Consider the following 13,089-nt stretch of genomic DNA (forward strand, 5'->3'; position numbering starts at 1 on the left):
GATTAAAAGGAATGAAAACAGTTCACCAGTTTTGTGTAGATTTGCTGAACCTGTAAAATAGAAGAAAAACAATGGCTAAAAGTTTAGGGATTTTTAGAGAGGTCAGCTAAATATTTATTTCTTAACTCAAAATTCAGAGTGGGGTATGAGGACATGCTCTGGGAGACACACTCATATGGAAATTAGTGAGCTGCTGAACTCTTGGTGTGTTTTCTAATCCACACCACAGGGACCATTCTTTTATCAGCCAACTTGCTATGCCAAAGGCCCACCTTCATGGGTTTCTCAATGGAAACTGATTTTCTAAAAGTTCTGGGAGTGGAGGCTCGCGATCTGCAGGCCAGCACCGTGGGCTCTGCGGGAGGGCTCTCTTTCTGGCTCCTAGACAGGAGCTTTTTGCTGTGACTTTGTATAACTCTGTCTCAGTGTATGTGTTTGGATGAGACCTTTCTCTCTCTTCCTCTTTTATTAAAATTTTTTTATGTATGTGTGTGTGTGTGTTGTGTGCAGGTGTCCATGGAGGCCAAAAGAGCCCCTGGATCTGGAATTACAGGCAGTTGTTAGTCATGTGACAAGCACCGTCACTGCTGGGCCGTCTCTGCAGCCCTCGGGCTTCCTCTTTGTCAACGTGGCCAGCTTCGTTGGTCTAGGAGCGCTTGTATGACTTCACTTAATCTCCAAATCCTGACCCGTTTATGAGCATTAAAATGAAGGGAAACCAGCCTACCCATCATGCCTGACACCTGGCACAGGCACATTGCTATCACAGAGACCATACACTTCCTGCCCATACTGAATGTGTGCAGCACCATTTCATGGACAGGGCACTGAACCACATGGGCGAAGAAAGCTAGTGTGGAAGGTTGTGTTCATTTCTCTCTGCTCTTGACTGTGAATGTGATGCCTTAAGTTCCTGCCTTGAATTCCCACAATAATGGACTGTAATCCAGAATTGTGAGCCAAATAAACCCTTTCTTCTCTAAGCTGATTTGGGGTCAGGGTGTTTTATCGCAGCAACAGAAAAGGAATTAGGACAGTGTGCAGTGAAAACCCATTCTTAAAAGTCTGAAATAGTAAACCTCAGCACTAAGAGATTTGATGGAGGCAGATGGCAAGCTGGAGACCAACTTGGGCAACATAGCAAGATTCTCTCTCAAAAAACCTAATCATCATCATCATCATCATCATCATCATCATCATCATAATGACAAATAGATATAAGATAAAATAATTTTTCCAAATTTATTTTTTCTTGGTAATTTGTAAACTGGGCTTTTCCTTGATAGACTATCCCAATGTCAAAATTGTATATAATGTATTAAACATTATATTAAAATGCTTTCAGTACACATTGGTAGTTCTGAGATTAAATTTTTCCCAAATGGTATATTATAAACCATAGAAAACAAAGAAAAGTAAAGGAAAAAAGAGAAAATTTTAGATAGCGTTTTAAAAGGTTATTAACCCTTTCATTATTTTCTTTCAACTTCTGCAAAGAGGGGGAGAAAGGGCAAAAAACAAGAGGTTTTTTTTTAAAAAATCAATATTTAATATAGATACTCCCCTACTTTTGATTTCTTGCCCAAACCAATTTTGAAACAGAAGGTTACAGGTCAAGATATTATTAAAATCTGACTTGGAAGATGGCTGGGCTGCAGGGAAATATCAAAAACTCATGTTGAGCATGCTCTTAAAAGAAAGAAGCAATTAGCTCTTTGACCTTATCAAAGGGACCTCCAAGGGACAGTATTTCCTGTGTGACATTTAGAAGAAAGTTAATTCTGGTCAGAGGGTGAGTTGGCGTATGTAAATTTTTGTTTGGACATACCAAATGTTGGCTGGAGAAAAATTTTGTTGACCTGGAATTAATTTGGAGATTAACACCCCTTGTAATACAATAATCATCACCACCATCATCATCATCTGGGGGAGAATTGACTGAATGTACAATAGCTCTTGACGAAGCTAAAAATAGAACATAACATTATCAATGATACATAATATTTATTTCTATAATTAGAAAAAGTATTATTGCATTTCAATGTATTTCCTGTAATTAGGAAGTGGGCTGTGCAAAGTCACACATAATATTCAATTCAAAGTTCAAGATTTTCTTCGTTGTCTAGCACAGAAAGTCTAACTTCCTTTATCTGATAGTCAAGGGCCCCATTATCTGTCTTAGTATCACATCACTTCCTCTCCTTTATCCTTACTGCAATCCATCAAAAGGAACAACTCAGTCCTCCCAACCTGCAGTATATTTAAAACAAAGCTAAACAAAACAAACAGTAATGCAGTCTGGGGTCATAGTTCAGTAGTACAACGCTTGACAGACACCCTGGGTTTGTTCCAGCCCCAGCACTTAGAAAACCATTTTGGGAAAGTTTTCCTTGAGTAAATCTTTCATTACATTTATTCGATATAAAGAAAGGAAGAAAAAGGGATCCTACTGAGGTCTGAGGAATTAACTACATTCAACTCAAGCCACAGCCTTCTCTGATGAACCGGAGGTCTCTGTTCAGAACAACCTGCTCTGTGCTTTTCCAGTTTGCCTAATCTGAGAGAAGAGGCTCTGAAATGTCTTTACGAGCACATGTCTTCCCGATCAATGAAAGCCTTCTCTGGAATGTTCTCTGTGCATGTCTGTCCATCCACATCCTACTTGCATTTTCATGGCATACTGTACTGTTTTGTAATCATGTGTGTGTAAGATTAGCTTTCCAAATCCAGGTTCCTTGAAGGCATACCCTATGTCTCCTGCCCCTACGGCTCCTCATCTGCCCCTGTCTTAGGTATCACAGACTCTTGCTCAATCTTCAGTTAATGTTTAAGCAGATGTGTGAATGCTTATATTTACGGATAAAGAATGACTGAATAACTCAGTGACAAGTGCACTAAGCTCCACATGGGCCTTTTGTTTCAGAAAGTCCAGTTTCAAGGACATTCTGTGAGCTGTGATCCTTGAGGAATGATTACTCAGTATTTTTTTTTAAAAGATACACTTTCAATATATGTGTACGTGTCTTCATGCGTGTATGCCATGTGTGTACATGGAGAGCAGAAGAGGGTGTCAGATCCCCTGGAACTGGCACTACAGGTGATTGTAACCTTCCCAGTGTGGGTGCTGGGAACATTAGTTCCTCTGGAACAGTAGCAAGAGCTTTTAACTTCTGAGCAATCCCTCCAGCTCTATTAGTCATTATTTCTAGTGAAGTATGACTCAGTAGAAATTCCACAAATTTAGGAGAACCAAACTGGAATGCTGCCCCTCCTGTCATTCCTATTCAGAAATTCCTTACCTTCTCTGAGAATAAATGTTCTCGTTCATAAAATGGAGAAAAATATTACCAACCTCAAAGGTTGGTTTTGAGGATTAGAGGATATAATGCATGTGGGCCATGTAACCCATTGACCACTGTAGATGCTCAGTAATGTAGTGTGACCTTCCCTGGGCTCAGCCCTGCAATTTTACCCATGACTACATATTCGATAACTATGCTTAAGAGGACAGTATACCAATTTAGAAGAATGTTTGTTTAGATAACTTGGGATCGATTCTGTTTTTAAAGCGTCATTCTCCTAACTAAACCTACTTAATGCTGCTTGAATCCAGAAATGCTGTTTGCACCTCTTAGAGCACCGTAATGCCTGGCTTCACATTTGACATTAAGGTAATCACAGTCACGGAGTCAAGAATGGCATGGGGCTCTTGCGCATGGTCTCCAAGACTCTGCGCAGTCAGGGCTCTACTCACCTCTGGGCTGTGCTGGTTGTGCTTCTTCCTCACCATGCTCCGGCAAGGTTGTTCTTCCAGGGACAGAGAAAAGGCTTCACACTTGAATTTGCCTCTCTGGAGCTATGTCTTTCCCCGATGGTGCCTGACTCTCTTCTTCTCCTGCTGCATATCGGTTATGTGGGAATTCCTCTGGAAGATTTCCCTGTCCCTTATGTCTCAAATAGCTTTTGCACTTCTACTCCACATATTCTCAAATTTTATAATCATATGTGTGTTAGACATCATATGATTTTTGCCCCCGCCCCAGTAATTCTAACTAGTACACACACAAGAACTGGGATTGATGTTCATAATAAATTGATAAGTTCTGCTCCTTAAGGGTATCTGACATGTGTGGGCTTGGCCCAGACAATTAGTGATTTGACAAGGTTCTTGATGGTTTACAATTCCTACTTCTTGATGCTTTGTCTTGGTTTGATTAGAAATGCCTTCTTGGGGCTGGAGAGTTGGCTTAGTGGTGAGGAGTATTGGCTGCTATTGCAGAGGACCTGGGGTCAGTTCCAAGCAGTTACATCTAACAACCATCTGCGACTCCTGTTCCAGGAGCTCCAACGCTCTCTTCTGGTCTCCACAGACATTGCATGCATGTGGTACACCTATATACATGCAGGCAAAATCTTCATACACAAAATAAAAATAAACCAATTTTTAAAAGAAATGCCTTCTTTTTATATTTTCTTATTTATTATTTTTATTTTTTGTATATGAGTGTATTGCCTGCATGTATGTAAGTGTACCATGTCCTACAATACTGGTGGAGGTCAGAAGGTTAGAATAGGGCATCAGATTTCCCTGGAACTGGAATTACAGACGGTTGTTAGCCACCATGTGGGTTCTGGGAACTGAACCCAGATTCATCTCTCCAGCCCCTCTATTAGAAGTTTTGTTGAATGAATCTAATTCAATATTTTTCTGCTCCAATGAAAGTGTCGACATTTGACTGTGATATATCTATGAGTTGCTAGTTTGAAGGTCTGTAGCATTCTTTTAAAAATATTTTTAATGTTATTAAAATTGTACATGTGTGCATATGTGCATGCCACAACACACATGTGAGGATCAGAGGACAACTTCCTGGAATTGATTCTCTCCTTCCATCATGTGGGTTCTGAAGACTGAATTCAAGTTATCAGGCTTGGCAGCAAGAACCTTTACCCACTGAGCCAGGTCTGTATATTCTTGGTCATTTACTTTCAATACCATTCAGTTTTGGAGCAAAGGAAAGTTTGAATTCCAAAAATTAATAAATTAAACATGTCCCCACATTTGGCTATATAATTAATCAAATTGCATGCTCTCTCTCTTATATATATATATATATGTGTGTGTGTGTGTGTATGAGTGCATTGCCTACATGTATGTGAGTGCACCCCTGTCGTATAGTGCCCATGGAGGTCAGAAGAGGGCATCGAATTACCCTGGAATTGGAGTTATGGAGGGTTGTTAGCTGCTATGTGGGTGCTGGGAACCGAACCTGGGTCCTCTGCAAGAGCAGCCAGTGCTCTTAACCACTGAGCCGTCTCTCCAGTCCCATGCATGCTCTTTCTTGAGAGTTACCAAATATTTTCACTTCGGTATTTGTCTTGATGGCTTTGGGAATAATTAGACAGCGTGCGCCATGTGTGAGGACTGTTAGCTCGAAGGGGCCAATCAACCTGGAAAGAAGATGTAGCAGGTTTCTGGACACTTGTTTGCAAAGATCCAACACGTTATATGGCTAGAAACTGACAAGTATATTATCATTTTCTGAATACGACACATCCACGTGGGAAATTTTTGCCAAGCTGACGGTAATCCATCGCAATGAGCTGACTGCCTTGAGAAAGTCAGATTTATTACAGTCTGACTACTGTTGTCCTCACAGAGTACCGAAATCTGAATAGGACACACCCATGTGGGAAATTTTTGCAAAGCTGACGGTAATCCATCGCAATGAGCTGACTGCCTTGGGAAAGTCAGATTTATTACAGTCTGACTACTGTTGTCCTCACAGAGTACCGAAGTTGCCAGGTGTTAACGTGCCAAATTATTTTGCTCAGTTGTTTCCTAAACTAAAAATCTTCCTTAAAGACTCTTTCCACATTATTTTACTGTTTATTTCACATCTTAGCCTACTGGTCAATTCTCTCCAAAAGAGTTCCTCAGAGAATTTTTCTATATTCATTTATGTAATTATTTGTGTATTAATGTTCACTTGTTTTGTTAGTCATAGATGCATCTAGGTCCTGCTCAGCACTATTCTGAATTCCCTTACTCTTTCCGTTTTATTTATTATTTATTTTTTGAGACAGGGTTTCATTTACCCCAGGCTGACCTTGAACTTCTGATCCTCCTTCCTCGTCTCCTAAGTGTTGGGACTGTAGGCGTGAACCACCACATCCCGCTTAACTTCAAGTCCTTCAAAAGAGCTTACTGTATTCTTCTTTTCTTTACATACCAAAAGTAAAATGTTGTTTATGATACAAAGTAGTCATTATTATACTTTTTACAAAATGATTATGTCATGACATTAGCAATTTAGAGCTACAATGCATTGTTTAGTTCAGCTCAACGTTAGTCTAGAATTAACATTCCATTTTGCTCCTTCTAAAAATGACAATTATTATTCTGTTCATATTGAAAATGTAACACCCATTCATTTTTGGAAATGTATAACATTATAAACACACATACAGAGGAAAAATTAACCACAATATCGCACGCTGCATTATCTAGTCTGCTCTCTCTTCTGGCTTCCATTCATGTATATTGAGGCGAAAATGGATAATACTTAAATGAAGAAAATAATCATGTTCAAAAATTACTTCTATGTGAATACAGATTTCCCTTTGTATTTCACTCCTTGGCATTTTAGATTCTGTAGAACTGAGTGGAGTTGCAAGGATCCTACACCCAAGTTTCCAAAACATAATGTTAAACTGCCTTACATGTACCTGCAAAATTTCTAGAACTTTTGTTTTCACACAAATTGGAAAGCTATGTCAAGGTATCCATCCCTTTGTGAGCCTTGAGCTCTGGTTGAAGGATTGATTGTATGTGGACTGGTTTCTCTGGAAAGACTTTAGCCTATGCGACTTCCATCTTGGCTCCTCAACAAGGGTTTTCTATGAATATGGGGGGAATGGCAACAACAGCACAGCCTCAGTGTCACAGTATCAAGATTCTGCAGTATCTCGGTATGAGCCTAGTGGGTCTGTAGAGCGCACAGCTTCTGAATGCCTGGGAAGTCACTGCCTTGACTTCGGTGACTACCCCTTTATCTTCCTAACATGTACCCCTGTCCACCACCTCAGCTCTCAGAGCTCCTTATGTGTGCCTTGAAGAGACAAGGGATGCTATTGCTAAGTGATCACAAGCTTGTAGAAATCCCCAAAGAATCAGAAAATTGAAACAGACTGGGCATGTTCAACAGTGTGGAGATCAGATGACAGATTATTCTTTGCTGTGTTCTGGAAGCCTGCTAAAGAATGATGACCCAAGAGGCATAGGGGATTTTCAAATGTGTTGAGACTACACACCACAGTAAAATAGTTCATTGTACCTCAGATTCCTTAAGGAAGTCTCATATTTAGGTTTTGTCAAGGGAGATAGTTCTGAAGTTAAAGTTCTTAATTATAAATTTCATTGCTGTTGACATTTTTTAAAATAAAATATCACTCCTAAATTATCATATAAATGGAAAGCAAAATTCTACAAACCCCACTCAATCTAAAAATTTCCAAGAATGTGTTCGAAGCAAGAGCCAGCTTAAGTACATCAGATTGCTGATATCTGAACATCAAAATTGTGCCTCAAGACTTCACTAGTCACAGGGACTAAGTACACATCAGTTTGTGGATCTATGCGCAATTTTTAACATAAAAACATTTCTGAGCAAATGTAAGGAAGACATCTTTCTAAATGGATTGGCTCCAAGAGAGACCCTAGGCACCACCACGGTGCCATTCCGTCAGCCTGGATGGCCTGTCTCTTTTCTTCATTCTTGACAATCAGCAGCCGCCTCAAAGCTGGTTCGGAATCACTTAGCTCAGACTTCCTTTATCTAGCACCAGACTTTGCCGGTGGCATCTTGACTCTGCAGCCTTTCTGAACCCTGGCCTTAATTTGTAGAGAATTATTGGCTTCAAGTGTCATTGTGCGTCATATGGAGTCACATCTATTTATATTGCTTCAAGAACATCACAGCATCCTGTGTGATAAATGCTTGTTTATTGAGACTCAATCTTGTTTAATGAATACATGAAATGAAATTGGTCATGATTATAGGAATTTTAATATTCAGAATATAAAACATGTTGTGAATGTTATTTATATAATGACATAATTTATTTCCTTCTCCATGAGGATGGTAATGCTTCTGTTTGTTCTTTTCTGTAGAAGATGTCAAATCCTTGCTTGGGGACCCAAACTGCAGCTATCTAGATACTTTTTCTTCTCTTTTATTTTCTTTATAATTCATTTTAGTTTTTACAAGGACATGTGCTTACACAGGCATGTCTGAGTCCTATGCTTAGCACGACCTTTTCTTTGCTGCCCACAGTCACCCCACCCCTCCTCTGTCAGGAGACTTCCCTTCTATTCTTGTGGCTATGATAAAATACTCAGACCAAAGCAACTTAAGGGAGAAAGGGTTCACGGTTCAAGAGTGTAGTCCATCCTGGTGGGGCATCAAGGAGGCAAGACCTGAAGCAGTTGCCCACATCACATCTACAAGCAGGAACATAGAGCAGTGAATGGCAGTGCTCAGCCTTCTCTCTCAATCCATAGCCCAAGAATCTGCCGAGGGCATAGTCCTGCCAATAGTCAGGGTGAGTTTCCCCACATCAGATAATAATCAAGACAGGGGCTGGAAAGGTGGCTCAGCAGTTAAGAGCCCTGGATGCTCTTACAGAGGACCCGGGTTCGGTTCCCAGCACCCACATGGAGGCTCACAACCATCTGTTACTCCAATTCTAGCGATCCAACACCTTCTTCTGACCTCCGTGCATGAGTGCACTCATACACAAATGCAGGCAATGCACCCATTTGAGTGTTGTGCAGTGCCTGCAGAGGACAGAAGACCCGGGTCTTCTGCAAGAACAACCAGTGTTCTTAACCGCTGAGCCATCTCTGCAGTCCCGATAAATAAGATATTTTAAAATAAACAAAATTATCCCCCAGAGGCATGGGTACAGCCTTGTCTCCTGGGTGACTCTAGATTCAGTTGAGTCGTCAATTGTCACTAAACATCACAGTGGGCCACCTGAGATTTGTCGTCCCCAATTGGGGATGTAAAAATAAAAGAACAAATAGAATAAAACAAAGGCCTATGACCCTTTGTGTACTAGAGAAAAACCCTGACTCTAGAAGTTAATATAATTATACTGTCAAAGTTGCATTTAAATATTGGATTGGACACAGTGTGTGTCTCTGTATAGGATTCCTGTTTTAAACCTCACCCGCCCACTGCTCAGGGATCACTGCAGAAGAGGAGCAGAAAGACTGTACGAGCCAGGGGTGGTGAATGACCACAGGGAAACAGTTTTCCAGGCTTCGGGGAACTTGCTCATATAAACTTACAGCAGTGGTAACAGCGTGTGCAAGACCCACGTAAACTCAAACCAGACAAAAGTCCAGTATAGAACTGGGGAAATGGGTAAGAAGCCCCAATCTTAACTGAGGAACTATTGGCAGCTGATCACTGCTGGGTGAGGGGGAGTTAGTCTTCTTTAAGGGAGAGACTCTAGATAGGTTGACCAGGCTCCAGTGGATGAACTCACACCGAGGGACATCTAGGGACACAAACTTGACTCAATAGGCCTTAACATACAAGACAGGAAATCAGTGGGTGGGCTATGGAGGGCAGTAGGGGAGGGCATCTAAATATGACTGAGATACATTGCACAAAACTTCAATAAAAGTATATATTGAAAAATATTTCTTAATTGGATTCAGAGCACAACGAGTGAGGGTGATTCCACGCAGGATAACTAAGGTCCAGTCCTGGGAAATCCAGGTCTTTTTCAAGGTCTGAGCTCCTGGCTTTCCTGTCTTTATAGCAGCACCAGGTTTCCTGGGAGATCCTGGGAGATAATGGAATGCAAATCTCAGCTCCATAAATGCAAGTGTCCAGAGACACTAAGAATTGTTTTTGTGACTTTAGACAAGGGATTTAGCTTTGCCGTGCATCACTGTAGTCACCCTAAAATGGCATTTTAAAAGGGAAACTACTTGAAGATCATTTGAAGATGGCAGGAGCTAGCAGATCTGGAACAAGCTTAGTGTGTTGAAAGTGTTCGATGAACTGGTCACTGTTAGAGTGTTCGCTGTCACATCATTCTCGTCACGAGTACCAGCAGACTTCCCGAGAATGGCACAGCAATACCAGGGTCTACTCTATGTGCACTAAAACATTGTGTGGGACAAGAGGCTCAATCTGGGAAAATAAAAAGCAAAGGAATTACAAAGAACCCAACCAGGCTCTAGTGCTGACGTAGAAGGGCTGTTTTAGTCACTCAAGAACTACTAATCTTTATTCTAATACATGCATAAGCTAAGTCATTTGCATAAGCTAAGAGGTCATTATCTACCTCTTTGAGGTCAAATAGACACCAATAGAATGTAACCCCCTTCTGTAAACAAACATGGGTAGTAGGTTTATATTCAGAGAAACGTAACCAAGTCTGTGCCATTCTGGCATTTTATCTTAGCAGATTATTACATCCTCAGTGTCTTTTCTATGTGACCTTTGAACAAGTACATCTTATAGTGCATATATTATAAATTTTTAAAGAAAAGGCACACTGGTTTTCTGTAACAAAGCGGTTTATACACCTGGGGTGTAAATCTCTGGAAACTGATACTTCAGAAGAATTTGCAGAACAGTGTGGGGTATACACACACAGGGAACTCAACCTTAATGAAAACATGAATTCTCTTTTGCTCGAAAAAAAAGTTAAGCAATTCACATTTGTCCTGATACTGTGTGCTTAATAATGTCACTGGCAAGTGGAGAAATACATGAGACTTAAAGTAGGAATATATTTTCACCGAAGTATTTGAGCTACCCACATTAATTTTTGGTTCATTTTTCACTCACGGAGGAACAAAAAGCTGTAAAATATCAGTCACCTTGACTTTCAGTTCTAAAAGGTCTCAGGTAAATAAACACATGGGCAAAGCACAATCACCAGCTGATGGTTAGGTTTCCGGAAATCTCATTCTAAATGCAAGCATAATTATCGTATGGGTCCCGAGTCCATTGTCAAATAAAAGAAGAAAATATTGACGTCTCCTTGAGTCCCTCACAAGAGCAACCGGAGAGAAGACCATGATTCAGCCATGACTTGAACGGCTCAGAACAGAGCCATCTGGGGAAGCATTCAATGTGTACTTCCAAAAGGAATGTAACCTTATATCACCTTTCTGTCCTGGGCTCAAGGCTCAGGATACACAGTATATATGTCTGCAAACACACCAGGAGCTAATGCTGTAAGACTCTGGATTCACATGAACACACTGCAGACAGGACTGGAAAACCTGCTGCGAAGTGGAAAGTATTACTAGAAAAACTGAAACCTCAGTGAGATTTCATGTAATCCAGACAGCAAGTGAACGCAGAGACTGTCTTCAGAGAGAATGTTCACGGCCATGTTAACTATGCGGGAGTCACCTGGCCTCCTTAGACACCCTTCCATTTCATCCTGCCTGGTGTCCAGAGAGAATGTTCACAGCCATGTTAACTATGCGGGAGTCACCTGGCCTCCTTAGACACCCTTCCATTTCATCCTGCCTGGTGTCCAGAGAGAATGTTCACAGCCATGTTAACTATGCAGGAGTCACCTGGCCTCCTTAGACACCCTTCCATTTCATCCTGCCTGGTGTCCAGAAAATAAGCAGATATTGGAAAATGGCATCTGCTTATTACTCAACTGTTTTCCAGTATTTTTGGTGACAGGAAGTATGTGTTACCAAATTCTTCAGAATTACATCGTACAGACACTGCACCAACCAAAACTGATTCATCAAGATCAGACTCTACATAGTACAGACCAGTCAAGTCAAGGTTTTAATGTCACTAACTTTCCAAATGCAGTTAAATAGTCAAAGTATTTCATTTGTTTATAACTTTGGCTTGAATTGGAGATCAATTTAGTATAGAATCATTTCTGATCCTTTTCATTCCTGTTTGAAGTTGTAAACTAGAAAGTGTCCAACATCCAGTGTTTAAAATGCTACGGCAAAGTTCGAAAACTTAGGAAGGATTTTCTGTGTGGAGTCAGGGGACGCACGAGGAGATGACGTGAAGAGGAAAAGACGGTGGACAGGTCTCAGGCACTCAGGAACGTGTCTTTACCATCTCAAGGCTCACGAAGCTTACCCTCTTCCCTAGTTCTCCTGTGGGAAGGACTGCTGGGACGCCGCCTCAGCTTGCTTATGAGGTTTACTAGGTCTTGGGCTCATCTTGTAATCTAAATATATAGCTTTAATCCTCCAGGACCCTTCTTTGCCCTTGACATAGGAGAGAGAGAGAGAGAGAGAGAGAGAGAGAGAGAGAGAGAGAGAGAGAGAGACAGAGAGATTGTAAAAATACTAAGTGCTGCAAACTACATATTCGTTGGAAGCAATGGATTATCCCATTTGTGTCAAAAACAGGATTAGACTGATAACATCTATTTGTGATTGAGTGTGTTGTCCTAGGTCCAAAACAAATTCCCTGATAAGACAAATTCTGTCTTTATTTCACTATTTCTTATGGATGTATAGATTCAATAAAGAGAGAGGAAGGCCTTTGTTCAAGAGCACAGTTCTGGGAGAAACGTGAAGGAACAAGTTCTCAGGACAGTTCGGGCCCCACCCTTGCTTTTAATGGATGCCAGGCTGTCTTTATTCAGACATCGCTGCAATGTGGCCTGGCACCACTGCATCCTGCCTGGATCATTGACCTCTGATTAGACGCTTCTCATTCCCATTCTGCAGACCTCAGCTCAAATGTCACCTTCCCAGCCAAGCTCCTCAGACCACCCCGGAGAACTCTCATCACACTCTTCCCTCTCGGGTGAGCTACGCAAAGGCAGCCACAGTTTTAGCACTCATTTGTTTCCTGTTATCTATCAGATCATTGATTTATCATTTGCTTCTTTGTTTTCTTCTGATTCCCTTGATTAAAAATGTGAAGTCTTTGAGGGCAGGCATTGGCCATTGTTAATTATTTCCATATTTTTCATATTTGACTGACACCTGCCATATATATATATATATATATATATATATATATATATATATACTATTCATATATACACCACCATACAAAT

At 40.8% G+C, this 13,089-nt stretch overlaps 1 protein-coding gene across 1 annotated transcript in view; it reads right to left on the reverse strand.

The window, feature by feature from the left end:
- Positions 1-13,089, reverse strand: part of Tmem26 (transmembrane protein 26) — a 51,554-nt gene that overhangs the window by 31,803 nt on the left and 6,662 nt on the right. The gene's annotated exons all lie outside the window — the stretch shown is intronic.

Source organism: Nannospalax galili, unplaced genomic scaffold (assembly GCF_000622305.1).
Source record: "Nannospalax galili isolate Female #2095 unplaced genomic scaffold, S.galili_v1.0 scaffold178, whole genome shotgun sequence".
In the NCBI taxonomy this organism is placed as follows: domain Eukaryota; kingdom Metazoa; phylum Chordata; class Mammalia; order Rodentia; family Spalacidae; genus Nannospalax; species Nannospalax galili.